The 14,897-nt window shown below is 42.4% G+C and overlaps 1 long non-coding RNA gene across 2 annotated transcripts in view; it reads left to right on the plus strand.

Annotated features, from left to right (window-relative positions):
* The window catches only part of LOC146049836 (uncharacterized), a 97,122-nt gene that overhangs the window by 39,114 nt on the left and 43,111 nt on the right, over nucleotides 1-14,897 (plus strand). For both annotated transcript variants that reach the window (XR_014466216.1, XR_014466215.1), the window contains exon 2: nucleotides 9,387-9,509. This is a non-coding gene — a long non-coding RNA (uncharacterized LOC146049836). The remainder of the gene's footprint in view (nucleotides 1-9,386; nucleotides 9,510-14,897) is intronic.

Consider the following 14,897-nt stretch of genomic DNA (forward strand, 5'->3'; position numbering starts at 1 on the left):
AGCGCGTCTGATGTTGGGTTGTGGCCTAGCTGTAAGGGGGAGTGGTTTATCTTTGTGAGGTCACGTCCAGTTTTCACGCCACGTGGGCATGGCTAGTGGATCTGTGGGCTGCTGGCTGTGTCCCAAGTCCCTCAGGCTGCATAAATAGATGCCCACTGGGACACTGCGGACCTCGGGAGGGACTTGATTACTTCCTAAAAAAAAACGGGAAGTACCCGTGAAAAGAGGGACAGTTGGGAAGTATGAGAATGCATGTACTTGTAGTACCACGACTATTGTAGACTAAGAGGCCAAAAATCACTAAGAATAAGAATACGAAAAATCGTATTCGTATTCTTAAAACGAATGTATACGGCTGTTTGCAAATTCGTATTCCGGAGGAAAATTCCCCCAAAACCTCTTACTCTTTATGCTGGATAAGAAATATGGTGATGAATTAGTGCTCCAAAAACTATTGCGCTGCAAAAAAAACCAGTGCAGTTTGTCAAAGCATGCTGGGACTTGTAGTCCCACATCATCAGTATAGTCAGAGGTTGCCAAATCCTAATACATTGTGCTGCTGATACTTAGCAATCCAACATCTTTTGAGTGGATAAACCAACAAAGCAGCGAATGACCACCTACACCCCCCCTGCTGTTATGCTAAATCCTAACACGGATCACGCAGTTCAATCCAGAGATTAATTAAGATTATCAAGTGCTGGGTTCCAGCCTTTAGCTGTTTACTCCCCATTATTCCTTAATAGGAGCAGCAAACAAGCATTCCCTCTGACAGCAAGATCCCAATTGTCCTAATGACTCGAACAATTATCCAAATGAGGAGGAAATTGTGTGCTGCAGTATCTTTATCTGGAAGCAGCAGGGAGGCCTACCGCAATGGGCAATGGCACTAGGGCCCTTATTCTGATTCGAGCGGTACGGCCCGCGTGCGGCCGTACCGCCGATGTTTTCCGTCTGCACATGCGCAGAGGTCAATCTGCGCATGTGCAGGCGAATTCGCCGCACATAACGTTACTACGCCGCAAAGGGGGCGTATAGGGGAGTGAGGGGCTTCATGCCCTCATTTCCCTATGTATACGCCCCGCGTTTCATGGGCGTTCCCATGCAAACGCGGGGCGTACGCATGCTAATGAGGGTATGACGCCAGTGATGGGGGCGGAAAGCTGACGTCGCCGGATGTCAGCTCTCAGCCCCCATACAAGCTATCACACGGACGATTGTCCGTGTGGTCTCAGCTTGCGGGACCTGGTGGTCGCCGACCATCGAATGCAGGGGGCAGCTCCCACCATGGTGGAGGCGTACGCCCCACCATTTTCGTGCGGATCGCCAGCCGTCCGTGTACGGACGGCCGTGGCGATCCGTAGTGTGGGCGGGGATTGGTTTGTGCGGCCGGAGCACCGTGTGCGGCTCTGGCCGCACGAATCAGAATAAGGGCCTTTATGTGGCTGTGTATTGAGCTGACCACATGCTGGGATAGATAAGGTGACAGTTTATTACAAGACGGCTGGGAGAGAGATAAAGTGATGCCGTACCCCACAGCATCCAACCATCAGCTTAAATCTGTCACTTATCTAGCACAGTATTTAAGTCTGGTATGGGTCATTGGGTACAGCCATATTAAGTGAGCTAAGGTCGACAGGGTTGGTAGATCAACATAAGTATTAGATAGACATGAGTTTTTCAGGGGGGGGGTTTTGTCCTGAATGTCGTCATAGTCGACATGGATACTATCTAAGAGTACGCTACGCTCGGCACACTACTCTATTCTCCCTCCACACCGTAGTAGTCGGCTCAAAAAGACCAGTGAAAAATTCATGTCAACTTTCTCACTGTAGACTTAGCCATTGTCGACCTAATGCTTGTGTTCGCCTTCAAAACCTGTTGGCCTTAACCATGTCAACCTATTTCATGTGTCAACCTAAGCTATGTCGACCTTCAGTGGTCGCACACAATGCATGTCAACCTAATATGCGTCAACCTAAAAACTATATACCTTTGAGACCAGAGTTAAGGCCCTCATACACTTAGCCGAGGTATCACATGCAACCAACTCTTCGGTGGCTAGATCGCACATGATACATCGTATGCGATGACTTTGCATATGATGTATCATATGTAATCCCATTCCATTCTCACTATATGCCCACAGATATTTAAGTATGAAAAACCACCTTTTAAAAAAAACGTGAAAAACTCATGTCGACTTTATTCATGTCAACCATGTCCATGACAACCTTAAGCTTGTGTTGACCTTCTCTCAATGTCAAACTAGGAAATGGCAATGGTTCTTTGTTGCCAATCTAGTCACTGTCGACCATTAGTGGTCAACCTAGGGACTGTTGACCTAGACATTGTCGATCCAGGAACCGCATACCGGCCACATGGATGGTAATGTATGAAAAGGTTTACAAAATTTGGAAAAAATTGTGAAACACTCATGTCAACATGTTTTCATGTGTAGACCATCACCATGCCAACCTTTTGCTTGTCGACCTATTGTTCATGTTAACCTAGAGCATGTCGACCTATTGTGGTCGAGCTAAAACATGTTGACCCATAGTCCGGATCCCTTTCAGTCAATTTTTAGTAACTTTTCCATATACAGGTTGAGTATCCCTTATCTGAAATGCTTGGGACCACAAGCATTTTGGATAAGCGATTTTTACAGTTTTGGGATATTTTATTTTAACATATTTACCATGTCGCCCAGATGGTCCCCCGGCATCCACGGCATCCCCCAGCGTCCACGGCAGCCTTCAGGATCTTTTTTAGCGGTCCCAGAGATGCTTTACGCTTGTTTGCAGGCCCACCGGTGATGTTACTGCACTCCTGGGACCACTGAAGAAGATCCTGAAGGCCGCCGTGGACATCGGGGGACTTGGTAAGTATGATAAAAAAGGGGCGGGGGAATCCAAAATATTCTAAAAAAAACACAGTTTTTGGAATATTTCGGAGAAGAGATCTCCGGATACGGGAGACTCGACCTGTAGTAAATACCCGTATCTAAAAAATCGATTGAAATTTGCCAGATACTCAAAATCGTTTCTTAGTAAATTCACAACTAATGCTAAAACAGCCACCCATAGCCAATCTAGTGATTCCACCACCATGTCTAGCTCCATTTACCTGACCTAGGAAGAAATTTCACGACCTTTTATTGGTCTTCAGATTCTTTGAGTAGAGCAAATTTTGTCCAAATTTGCACCGAATGAGAGGCCAGTGGTTCCCAAACTTTATTGACCAGGGCGCTCTACAATATCAACATTTGTTCAAGGCACCTCTAGTCAAAACGTTTCTTATGGATAAATAAAAAAATAAAGTCTTGTTCTTAACTGTCTCCCTCAGGTTCAGTTATGTGGAGGGGAACATAGCTGTGTTTCTACGTGTCCATACATTTTATGATTGGCAGCCACCAGCACTGGTTTTGCTTATCACTTTGATCGTAAATAATTTGTTTTAGTCGTGGACCCCCAACCCGAGGCACCCTCACAAACATCCCGAGGCACCCCAGAGCGCCTAGGCACACAGTTTGGGAACCATTGGTCTATGTGGAAAATTTACTAAAGCTTCTAAAAATGAAGAGTTAATGTTGCCTATATAAACCAATCAGATCCTGTCTGTCATTTCTCTATTGCATCCTAGAATAAAATAGAGAGAATTTGGTTTGTTGTTATGGCTTTAGTAAATTTGCCGCTAGGTGCTTGTACCCCCCTGTGGTTCATATAACGTGCAGTAATTTCGCTGATTTGGGCAAATCGTGTTTAAGAGTCACCTTCAATTTGACCCATATGCAGGGGCGTAACTAGGCCCCATAGCAAAAGGTTGTAAGGGTCCCCTATTTAGCAACTGTATGAAAAACATATTACTTACAGCAAATATAGGGCCCCTTCAGCTCTGGGCCCCATAGCAGCTGTACCCCTTGCACCTATGGTAGTTACGCCTTTATTTATTTATACAGAGAATATTTGAACATTACCCTCAGTCCCTTCCCCAGTGGAGCTTACAATCTATATTCCCTGCCACATGTACACGCACACACAGACATTCTATGGTTAATTTTTGTTGGGAGCCAATTAACCTACCAGTATAATTTTGGATTGTGGGAGGAAACCAGAGTACCTGGAGGAAACCCACACAAGCACAGGGAGAATATACAAACTCCAGGGCCATGGTGGGAATCGAACCCATGACCTCAGCGCTGTGAGGCAGTAATGCTAAACCTTACGTCATCCGTGCTGCCCTTGCCCATACAGTTGGCTTGCTCACACTGCCTTCCATCAGGTAAACCGGTGACAATAAATTAGTACATTAGGCCTACCCGGACTAGCCCAAAGGGTAAAATTAAAAATCCAAAAACAGCTGGAAATATTTAGACAATTTGACCGCTTCAAACGTGGAATTATTCCTGCTGGCACCGTCATAAATCTTACACTGTCTACATGCATAGATTCCACAAGAGCTGACTTTCCTCCGGGTACATGCCTCACTCGTAAAGGAAACACTATCACCTTTGTGTTTTTATTTGTGCCTGCTTATTAACAAAAGGGAAAGTGACACGAGAGGCCAGGTTGTGTTGACAAAGAGAAAAGACTTTTAAATTCCGTAATTTCTGTAATTACGGTGTTGTGGCACTGACGGGCCTTTCCCGGCTAACTGGAATTACAGCCGGCATGCCTCTGGTTTGTGAAGAACGCTGACAGTAGGCATGGAGCATCTGTTTTACTTAACATATTAACTGCACCGGTCATAGATGTGTCCTGTTTGTTTTAGGAGGGTAATCAAAGGATAAGTTATGTTCTTTATCCCATGCTTAAAACTGAGGCATCTGTTGGGATTAAGAGTCAAGGCTAGTAACGCTCTCCATTTTTACTGTTAACTTGATGATAAGTGACATGATTGCCTCGTATCCCCTGTACTACAGCGGTCGAAGAGTCAATGACTTTTTATCTTAATGTCAATATGGTTCAGTTATGAAACGTTCGGTCTTGGAAAAGAGGACAAACTGGGGAAAATGCTACCCCTATATATTAATCTTCCATTTTAAAGCACTTTGGGCAGGATGTACCAAGCAGCGGTGGTACATCCTGCCGCCCTTTGCACCTATGCTCATCGAATATGTACTAACCGATAAGAGCTGTCCTTTGCGATCCCCGTGGCCACCTGGACTTCTTCTTTTTTAGCAGGAAAGTCCAACTACGCATGTGCAGAGAAGCTGGCGGCCGAGGGCATGATGGGAGGGATCCATATTTGATCTCTCACACAGCAGCGCTGCGAATTGAAGCCCATGGGCTTCTATTGGGTTATGCCAGCTGGAGTAACCCCTGCAATGAAGCCCACCGGGAATGGGTTTAGTGAATTTGATAAGGCCGAAGAAAAAAACTGGGTTTTTACCATATTTAACTTTTTAGTACATCCCGCCCTTTATGATAAACCTAGGTGGATGTTTTATATTTTCCCCAACATCCCGATGACATCATCAAGGTATCAGAATTATTTTTTTATCGTGGTGATGAAAAAAAAAATTTACTTAACCCTTTCAGTGCCAACATCTCTGTGAGAGATGCGGTAAAAACGGCAGCGTCGCTCACTTTTGTTATATAAATTCAAATTAAAAAATGTGTAAAATATAAAAAATTAATACTTTTCCTATACAAGGTAAAAAAAATGACAGGTCATTACGATGAATAAAAATGTTTGCTTGGCAATTTCCACGCCAATTTTAACAGATTCACTTGGCGCTCAAAGGGTTAATGCTGATATTTAATCCCAAAAATATATCCAGGACAATGAATGCTGCTCAATTGTCCCGGCATTCCTAGTGTAAAACGATAAGAGTTAACTCCCGTTCTGCACCGGGGTACCTTTCCCGTCATTCTGCGCAGCTTGGGGAATGGTGGACTTAGTATTACACATGCACGATGGAACGGACAGACCAGATTCCAGCTTGCAAATCTATTTGTTAAAAAAATAAAATATAGTAAAAGTTTAAAGAAACAAAAAAAAAAAAAACATATCCTGTCCTGAGAATGTTGACATCTATCTAATCATTAAATGGATCTTTTTATTGCTACGTCCAGGCAATGCTTAATATCCCACAAGTATTCTCTCTCTATAAGGCCCTAAGGCCGATATTTATGGGTATCAGTGTCCTATTTATAATGGGTGTGTGCTGCATGTGGGCACAGAGACCCCCCACTTTTTGCACGCAGCGCCCATTTTCTTATAATTTCTACGGTATATTTTGTGGAGTATACTGTGGCTCCGCCTCCCCTATACCCCCCCCCACACACACACACACACACACACACACAAACACCGCACATTACTTCTATAGTCCAAGGTGCAGATTTACTAACCAGTGGGTTTTATTTAATGCGGCAACATAAAGGAATGCTATGCAATACAGATTTATCATTTATTTCTCTTGCCGTTTTAAATCTATCAGACTTTGATTGGCAGATTTGACAACCTGCTGGTTTGTAAAATGAACTATGCTGAGTTATATGTCAGTGATTAATAAAAAGAAATATCGACATCAAACATCCAGCCGGCAGTGTCTGCGTGTAATAGCCGTGTTTCCATCAGGCATTAAAAACTGCGCACGGCCTGACAGTTGTTTATTTCATACTGTTTTGAGTACAACCAATCTGTGCGCTATGACGACTTGACAAAGCCCAGCTCACACAACTTATTTCTGATTGTTATAATTGACACAGCAAAAACAGAGGGAACTGACAGCCAGACGAGGGGAGCTGATAGATTCCATTGTAATGTGTGTTTTAAAATGCCAGAAAATGACTTAAGGGGAGACGTTAAAAAGTCTAAACATGGGCTGTTCAACAAAGCACCGCAACCCAAAAATAACAAATACACACTATACAAATAAAGGCAACAACAATTTATAAGACTTTAGGTGCCACAATCCTCTACTATTAGCCACACATTGTGCGAGTTTAAGAGCTGAGTGTAAATATTAATACACAAATGACAACTTTTTCCTAATTTAAAGAAGACCGTTATTTTCATTGTGAGTTATGTCAGTCACAACACAACGCTCAGCTTCTGACAGGTTGGGGAATATTAAATTACAAGTGCCCTGGACAACATTGTAATTCTTTAAAAATAATAATCATTTTGTTACCAAAATAAATAAAGGTCTTTCTTAAACCATCTTAATTTGAGCCCTTGGGTGGGTTGGTTAATTGATTCATTCACCGATGTCCGGTAATTCAAAGATGACCCATGTGATAAAGAATCTATATAGCGCAGAGGTTCCCAAATGCAGTCCTCAAGGCACCCCAACGGTCCAGGTTTTAAGAATATGTGTGCTTGGCTATAGGTGGTTTAATTAGTACATTAGTCAATTTGATTTAAACATCTATGGGAGAAGTTTCTGATTGATGATTACAATTGGCATGTGGCTGGTTGTAAGGGTGGGGAGATGGATAAATATGGATAGGGAGGGATGTGTGATAATCCAAAGGTGGGGTGCTGAGGAGTGGTCTGCTGGGTGCAAAGGGGTGGGTGATGATCTGATAGTGGGGAGCTGAGAAATTATATGCTGGGTTGGAAGGGGTAAGTGATGATACAATAGTGGGGTGCTGAGGAGTGGTCTGCTGGGTGGGAAAGGATGGGTGATGATCCGATATTGGGGAGCTGAGGATTGATATTTTGGGTGGGAAGGGATGGGTGATGATCTAATAGTGGGGAGCTGAGGAGTGGTCTGCTGGATGGGAAGGAATGGGTAATGATCCGGTAGTAGGGAGCTGAGGAGTGGTCTGTTAGGTGGGAAGGGATGGATTATGATACAATAGTGGGGAGGGGAGGAGTGTTCTGCTGGGTGGGAAGGGATGGGTGATGATCTAATAGTGGGGAGCTGAGGAGTGGTCTGCTGGATGGGAAGGGATGGGTGATGATCAAATATTAGAACGCTAAAGAGAGTTGTCTGCTGGGTGGGAAGGGATGGGTGATGATCCAAAAGTAGGGAGCTGAGGAGTGGTCTGCTGGGTGGGAAGGGATGGGTAATGATCCGATAGTAGGGAGCTGAGGAGTGGTCTGCTAAATGGAAAGGGATTTGTGATGATCCGATAGTAGGGAGCTGAGGAGTTGTCTGCTAGGTGGGATGGGATGGATTATAATACAAAATTGGGGAGCTGAAGAGTAGTCTACTGAGTGGGAAGGAATGGGTGATGATCCAATAGTAGGAAGCTGAGAAGTGGTCTGCTAGGTGGGAAGGGATGGATTATGATACAATAGTGGGGAGCTGAGGAGTGTTCTGCTGGGTGGGAATGGATGGGTGATGATCTGATAGTGGGGAGCTGAGGAGTGGACTGCTGGGTGGGAAGGGATAGATTATGATACAATAGTAGGGAGTTGAGGACTGATCTGCTGGGTGGGAAGGGGTGGGTGATGATCCAAAAGTGGGGAGCTGAGGAGTGGTCTGCTGGGAGGGAAGGGATTGGTGATGATCTGATAGTGGGGAGGTGAGGATTGATATTCTGGGTGGGAAGGGATGGGTGATGATCCGATAGTGGGAAGCTGAGGAGTGGTTTGCTGGGTGGGAAGGTATAGGTGATTATCTGATAGTGGGGAGTTGAGGAGTGGTCTGCTGGGTGGGAAGAGATGGGTGATGATCCAACATATAGTCTACAAATTCTATATTATGGAAACATGGTCTACATGCCACAAACTTTTTTTCTGCTTTTTTGCATACTTTGGTCAGTATTTCTTGAATTAGTGAATCCCAGTGGTGGAGAATTAGTCTACTCTGAAGCCTAAACTTAGAACGGAGTATATCACCAGTCCCTACATTTCATTTTATGCATGCTGTGCCAGGATGGCAGCCAGGCAGAAGGCTCACTTACTTTAGGTTTAACAATGTATACAACAAGAGGTAATTTATAAAGTGAATTAAATTTTAAGCACTTGTGATTTGTGTACGTTTGCCCTTTAATTCACAGCAGTGCCCCACCATGTTCAGAGGGGCAGAGTGGTGATCAGAGTCGCAATGTGATTATAACATTCTTTCCAGAGTACAAATGCGGAAGGCAAAGCAAGAGTATTATCCGAATATGGGTCATCTTTATCCCTTCATAGCATGTCCGTAATCTCTCTGGACCAATGATCTTACTCTGAGCACCTGATAATTTGCCCTTTCCAGCTGAAAATTTCCTGTTTTTCACATCGTTGCAGATTACTTTCTAGCTCGTATAGGACATGCAGAAAAGAAAAATGGCTGCCATGCGATATCACAAAGTTGCCACCATGTGGCATCAATGAGTGTGGTTATATTAACCATTTGGCATCTTTGCCATTTCTCCCAATACACCTTGTCCTGCCTCTGCGTTCATGAGACTAACCATATGTGTCTCGATGGCTTTTTCCAGATATCCCTGAAAAAGGGACAGTTTTGCTCTGTGACCTTATCAACTCCAGTTTCCGTCACCACGTGGAATCAGAATCAAGAGAATAGGAACTATCGGTGCTCCAACATTTTTATTTACTTCCAAGTGAGTATTAATGTTCCATGCATCTGTGTTTGTTCTGAGGTAGAAAGAGCCGCAGATTCCTCTGGACAAGCCACCACCAAAGCCGTGAAAAATATTGTAGAAACAAACAAATTGAATTTTGTCGCCTCCCCCTTAAATTGATAGCGTGAGGAATTTGTAAAAGTCTGCTTAACTAGCGCGGATAATAGCATTTTATCTGCTGTTTATAATTCCAATTAGTGCAGACTTTTCTGACGGTTAACACATCACTGACATTTTTGCGAAAATGAATCACTTGCCAAACACAAGCTCGGTCTAAAACTGGAATAGATGAGAAAGACGTTTATGAGCCCCTTGTGTGTGTAATGTTTTATTGTTCTATTTAGGAAAAAGATAAATTATAAATTCTCCGTTTTGGAAAGCTTTCACTAGATCTTATGCGTTCAGGAAAAAAAAAAGAAAAAAAGTGAATGTTTTAAGATGATCTCAGCTGCTTCGAATCATCCGCTGGGTATTTTTTCTAGATGAAATCTTTTGATATTTTGATGTAGAAATTACACGTTAGTTGCTATAATCCTGTCTGATTTTTGTGGCGTATCCCCGAATTGGATCTATTTTTCAAAGCAATTTTTTTTCCTTTCTGTTTTCTCGGATTTTTTTTTTCTCTCTCTCTCTCTCTCTCTCTTTCCACTTTTTAAAGATAAACAATTTAGACCTTGACATTCTACAATTAATTTCAGGTCAGCTGCATATTTTTCCAACAAGCTGATCACAGAAACGAGAAACAGTATCTACATTTAACGGGCAAATATAGATGTAAAACCCATAATGGGGTGGTAATTCAAGGTATCAAAGGTGTTTATGGAAACTACAAGTTTTTAACTGTTTTCCTGCCACTTAAAAAGTTTTTCGCTTTTGCAAACCGTCGGCAGCCTTCGTGCGAGCAAAAGGTTAACTTTTCCTCCTCTCCTATGAAACACAGAAACTCTTAACGTAAAATAAAGTCAATAAACAGCAGTAACATTTATGTAATTTATGTACGATTTAATACTCTGCTGTAGATGTTGTTTCACGTCCGCTAATTTACAAAAATTCTAACTTTAATCCTGGGAGCCTGTTTTCCACTCATTTACAGTACTGTGAATTTGTTTTGCATGCCTGAGAGGAACGGTAATTGTTGCGGGCCAAACTCACACGTAAACTTTCTATGAAACTCAGCCTCAGTTGGTAATATCCCATCGCTTATAGCAACACTGCAATTTAAGTGCTTGACAAGTCCAGTGTTAAGATGTTCTGAATTAGATTTGAGTTACAACCACTAAATGCCCTTGTCAAACCTCATTAGAACTGACATTTGCCATGTATACTTAACTGACTGTTTCTATGGAAGGTATATAGTTTAAATAAAGACATGCACCCTAGTTTCATGCAGAATTGTCAAAATATAATTGAGTTAAAAAATCAACTAGGGTATAAGTATACCAGTCATTTCTGTGTTTTGTATCTTTACTTGTCTGTTTTTTTTTTTTTTTTTCGGTTCTTTGAAATTATTCCAGAGAACAATTTACTTAAATGAAAAGGGAGTAATACTCGATTTTAAACAACAACAATTTTTTTTTTTTTTTTAAATGTAACAATAAGAAAAAAAATATCCTAGACAGGTCTTTAATACAGTTCTGAAGAATCACAGGGGTTTGATGTCTGTGTATGTTTTATATTGCAGATTGAGTTACATCTTGGGATGACTGCAGGTTTTAACAAAAAAACCGTTCCAGAAATTGGGACAAAATGTACATTTTAAACTGAATTATTGTGCCGCTTAAGTCATCAGATCAAAGAGAGATGAGATTTAAGAGACACTGAGGCATTTCACCCTTATTATCCGGCTATTTTGCTAAGTATAGCAGAAATGTCCAGGACTATTAGTTGGCTACTGCGTTACCCAAGCAAAGTTAAATGTACCTGGTTATGACCTTGGTAGATAGGAAGTTATAGGTTGCGTGGAGAATTGACACCATTTAGCCAGCTTAGCCCTCAATGTACGGTGAGCGCCACTCTGGTTGGCTATTAGGCTAGGTCAGAGGTCACAAGATTAACATGACAGCGGGATGATGGTCTACAGATTGTACCTACTTTATGATGAGGATTAGACCTGGAAATGCCCAGAGTTGTCTTCTTAAGTTTCTTTTAAATATTTTCCACTTTTAAACGCTTATTTAAAAAGAATTCATACAATTAAAATGTTTTTTTTTTTAAAGAACTGTTTTTGGTTTAGCGGGGTGAGAAGTGGTCCCTTCTTTCTTATTATAATTCATTTAATTTTCTTTCTCTGAAGCCCACAGAGACATTACAAGGTTTCCTATAAGGTTTATTTACGGAATATTTAGGAAATATATTATTTATACTGAATGGCTCACTACGTTGACAAACTGAGCTTGATTATGGATGTGGCGGGAGTTCCAACTTATTTACAAATGCAAAAAAAATTGCTGGTCTAAGACAAGTCTCATTAACTTACAAAAACATATTTGTTTTAACTTTTAAAATATATGTTTGCGATACTTTGCAAGGCAGTAATTTGGTTATATGTATAACAATGCAGCCTATAACTTATTTGTGAAATAATGATATCAGTGGGGAGGAGATACTAAGTTATGTCATTAGTTGCTCAGGAATTGATTGGCTGAATATTTGTATAGCCGACAAAATGGCCGCCGCCAGTCGTTGCAGTTGACAAGTCCACTTTTGTGTAAAATTCCTACTTCTTTTCTGTTTTCCCAGCAGGGTTCCTGGCAAATGATACGATATATACATACAACTGTTCAGTCGAATATTCTACATATTCTCTATGTAGGTGTAGAACTCTAAGTGTATGTCTCTGGACAGTTTAAGCAGTTATTACCTGTGTTATTTTTGTTGAAACTAGAATTTGAACTACACTACAGAGCTGAACGCTTGTATCTTAGCTAAAAATTATATGAAATGCAAATATAAGCAGAATGGCAATAGAGAATGAGGAAGTAAAGGGCGACACTAAAGCTGGGTACACTTTAGACAACTTTTTGAGCGATCAAGTCAATTCCAAAGGATAAGGGTGCCAAAATATTGAAATCATTTAGTGTGTACAGGGGCATATTTAGGGGGAAGGTTACCCATAGGCACATTATCCCCCCCCCCGTCCCCGTCCCATCACTGTGCCCTTTATTTTGGGGCCAATCCAGATGCCTCAAAGCCTCTAAAGCAGCCTCAATCTTCTACCACCTCCAGGACCACAATTTGCTTCCCATTGTCCCAAGTCCTAACAGTTGCAAATGAAATAAGTTATAATGGGGGTAATTCAAACCTGATTACAACGCTGCGCATTTGCAGCTGCCAGCGTTCAGGTAGACGCTGCCCCGCTAGAGCGAAATCGCGCCTTGCAAATGAATGTGCTTGCTGTGCAAATGGATGTGTATGGCTACAAATCTATTTGCAGCTGAGCGAATATGTCCAAAACCCATCATAACCGGCTCACCATCAGCTGGTTTTTCCACTGGGCACCAGTCTTTGCAGGCTCAGCGTAGTCAGAGACTTACTCGGTGGTGCGCTGAAAACCGGCATATCCGGCCTGGAGCTGGCGACACACATCCTCCCCTATAATGCTCAGGCACGCCTGAGTTTTCCCTGACTCCCCCAGAGTTTATTTTGGCACGCCTAGGTTTTTTTTCTTGGCACCCCCACTAAACAGCAAGTTCCCACCCCAGGCGCCTACTTCCTGCCAATCATCTTGCGAACGACCAGCAATTAAAAGCAGAGCAGGCCCTAGCCTAAATAATGCCCTAGGCAAGATTTTGGATGGTGCCCCCTAGCACCACCACTAGTTCCGCCTCTGACCCTGCTCCCCTTTCCCAGCAAGATCAACCCTCATCATAGCAGTCATCATTTTGGTGCCCAAACCTGCAATATTTTTTTTAAATAGAAACAGTGCACACATTTGGTGCGCAGCCCAAACAGGGGTGTGTTCTTGCTGAGAAGGGGCATGGCCACACAATAGTACCCCCAATTCAAATTATGCCACACAGTAGTGCAACTTTATTCACATTATATCATGTGATGGTGTCCCTTAATTACGTTACATCACACAGTAGTACCACTTTACCTTATGTACATTACTCCTCACATTATTCACATTATACCCTTAGAAAAAAAATCCTGCGAAAATATTGTATTTTAAGCACCTCCATGGCCACACTGCAACCCAGCACAAAGCAGTGTGTGCTGGGCAGAGGAGAAGAGCTGCAGCTGCTGCTGTCACTTAAGGGGAGGGGGCTCTTCCTTGAGACTTTGGCCTGGGTAATTTGTACCCCCTACCCCTTTCTCTCGGCACCCCTGATAATACCACACAGTAAGGCCCCTTACACATGACACACATTATTAATGTCCTTATAACCATAATGCCCCTTACACATTATGCCAAACTTTATTAATGCCCTTCATACACATAATGACACACCATACACATATGTTGCAAATTATTAATGCACACAAGGAGCTTTCAATAATTAAAATGATATGTGGCATGCCTATATTCTGTGTGCGACTATGGCTGTACCTGCATACAGAATGCTATGTTACAGTGATTTCCATGAATACACAGAATATAGGCATGCTGCATATCATTTTAATCAGCAGAAGCTGCTGATGCCCCTAGGCATTCCAAATGCCCTAGGCAATTGCCTAGTTTGCCTATGCCTAAGGCCGGCTCTGATTAAAAGAATTGAAAGAGGCAGGACCGCCTCAAGCATGTGTACTATGGGCCATACACATGCGCAGTCTATCAATAAATAAAAAATTCAAAATCGCCTACCCTTATCACCCTTGTGTTCCGCCCCACAGCAAGTTCTGCTGCTAGGCACTTGCCAGGTGGGAAATCGAGCACTGCCTGCTATGTTGAGGGAGATTGCAGCATTGCCGGCGCCTGCGGTTCCTAAGATGCTGTGCTGAGTATACATATTCTAGTGTGTACCCAACATAAGAGTACAATTCAATTAGCTGCAACATGGGACTATTTCCCTGTGCAATGATATGGAAAAGCCGGCAACATTAACCCCTCTGCTTGCTCCCCACGTGGTAAGATTTTACCCCTGACTCACGTATTTTTGATGCGTAATTAATAATCTGCGAGTTTGAAGCAATTATGGAGTGAACCACCTGATTCGACCCCTTGGACTATATTGCAGGAAATGTTTTACAAAATGGCCCCTTCGTCTGCAGAATTATATTTGAGTGAAATTTCACTGTAACTGTCTCTCCATTTTTACATAGTTATCCCTGTAGAATCATCAGTGCAGCAGAAAATAGGCAGATTGAGTTTTTGAGACATTGCAGTAAAGGGTTTAATTCATCTTGATGCTGTTATACCGAGAATTA

The sequence above is a fragment of the Crinia signifera genome, chromosome 12 (assembly GCF_055691185.1).
Source record: "Crinia signifera chromosome 12, ASM5569118v1, whole genome shotgun sequence".
NCBI classification, from domain to species: domain Eukaryota; kingdom Metazoa; phylum Chordata; class Amphibia; order Anura; family Myobatrachidae; genus Crinia; species Crinia signifera.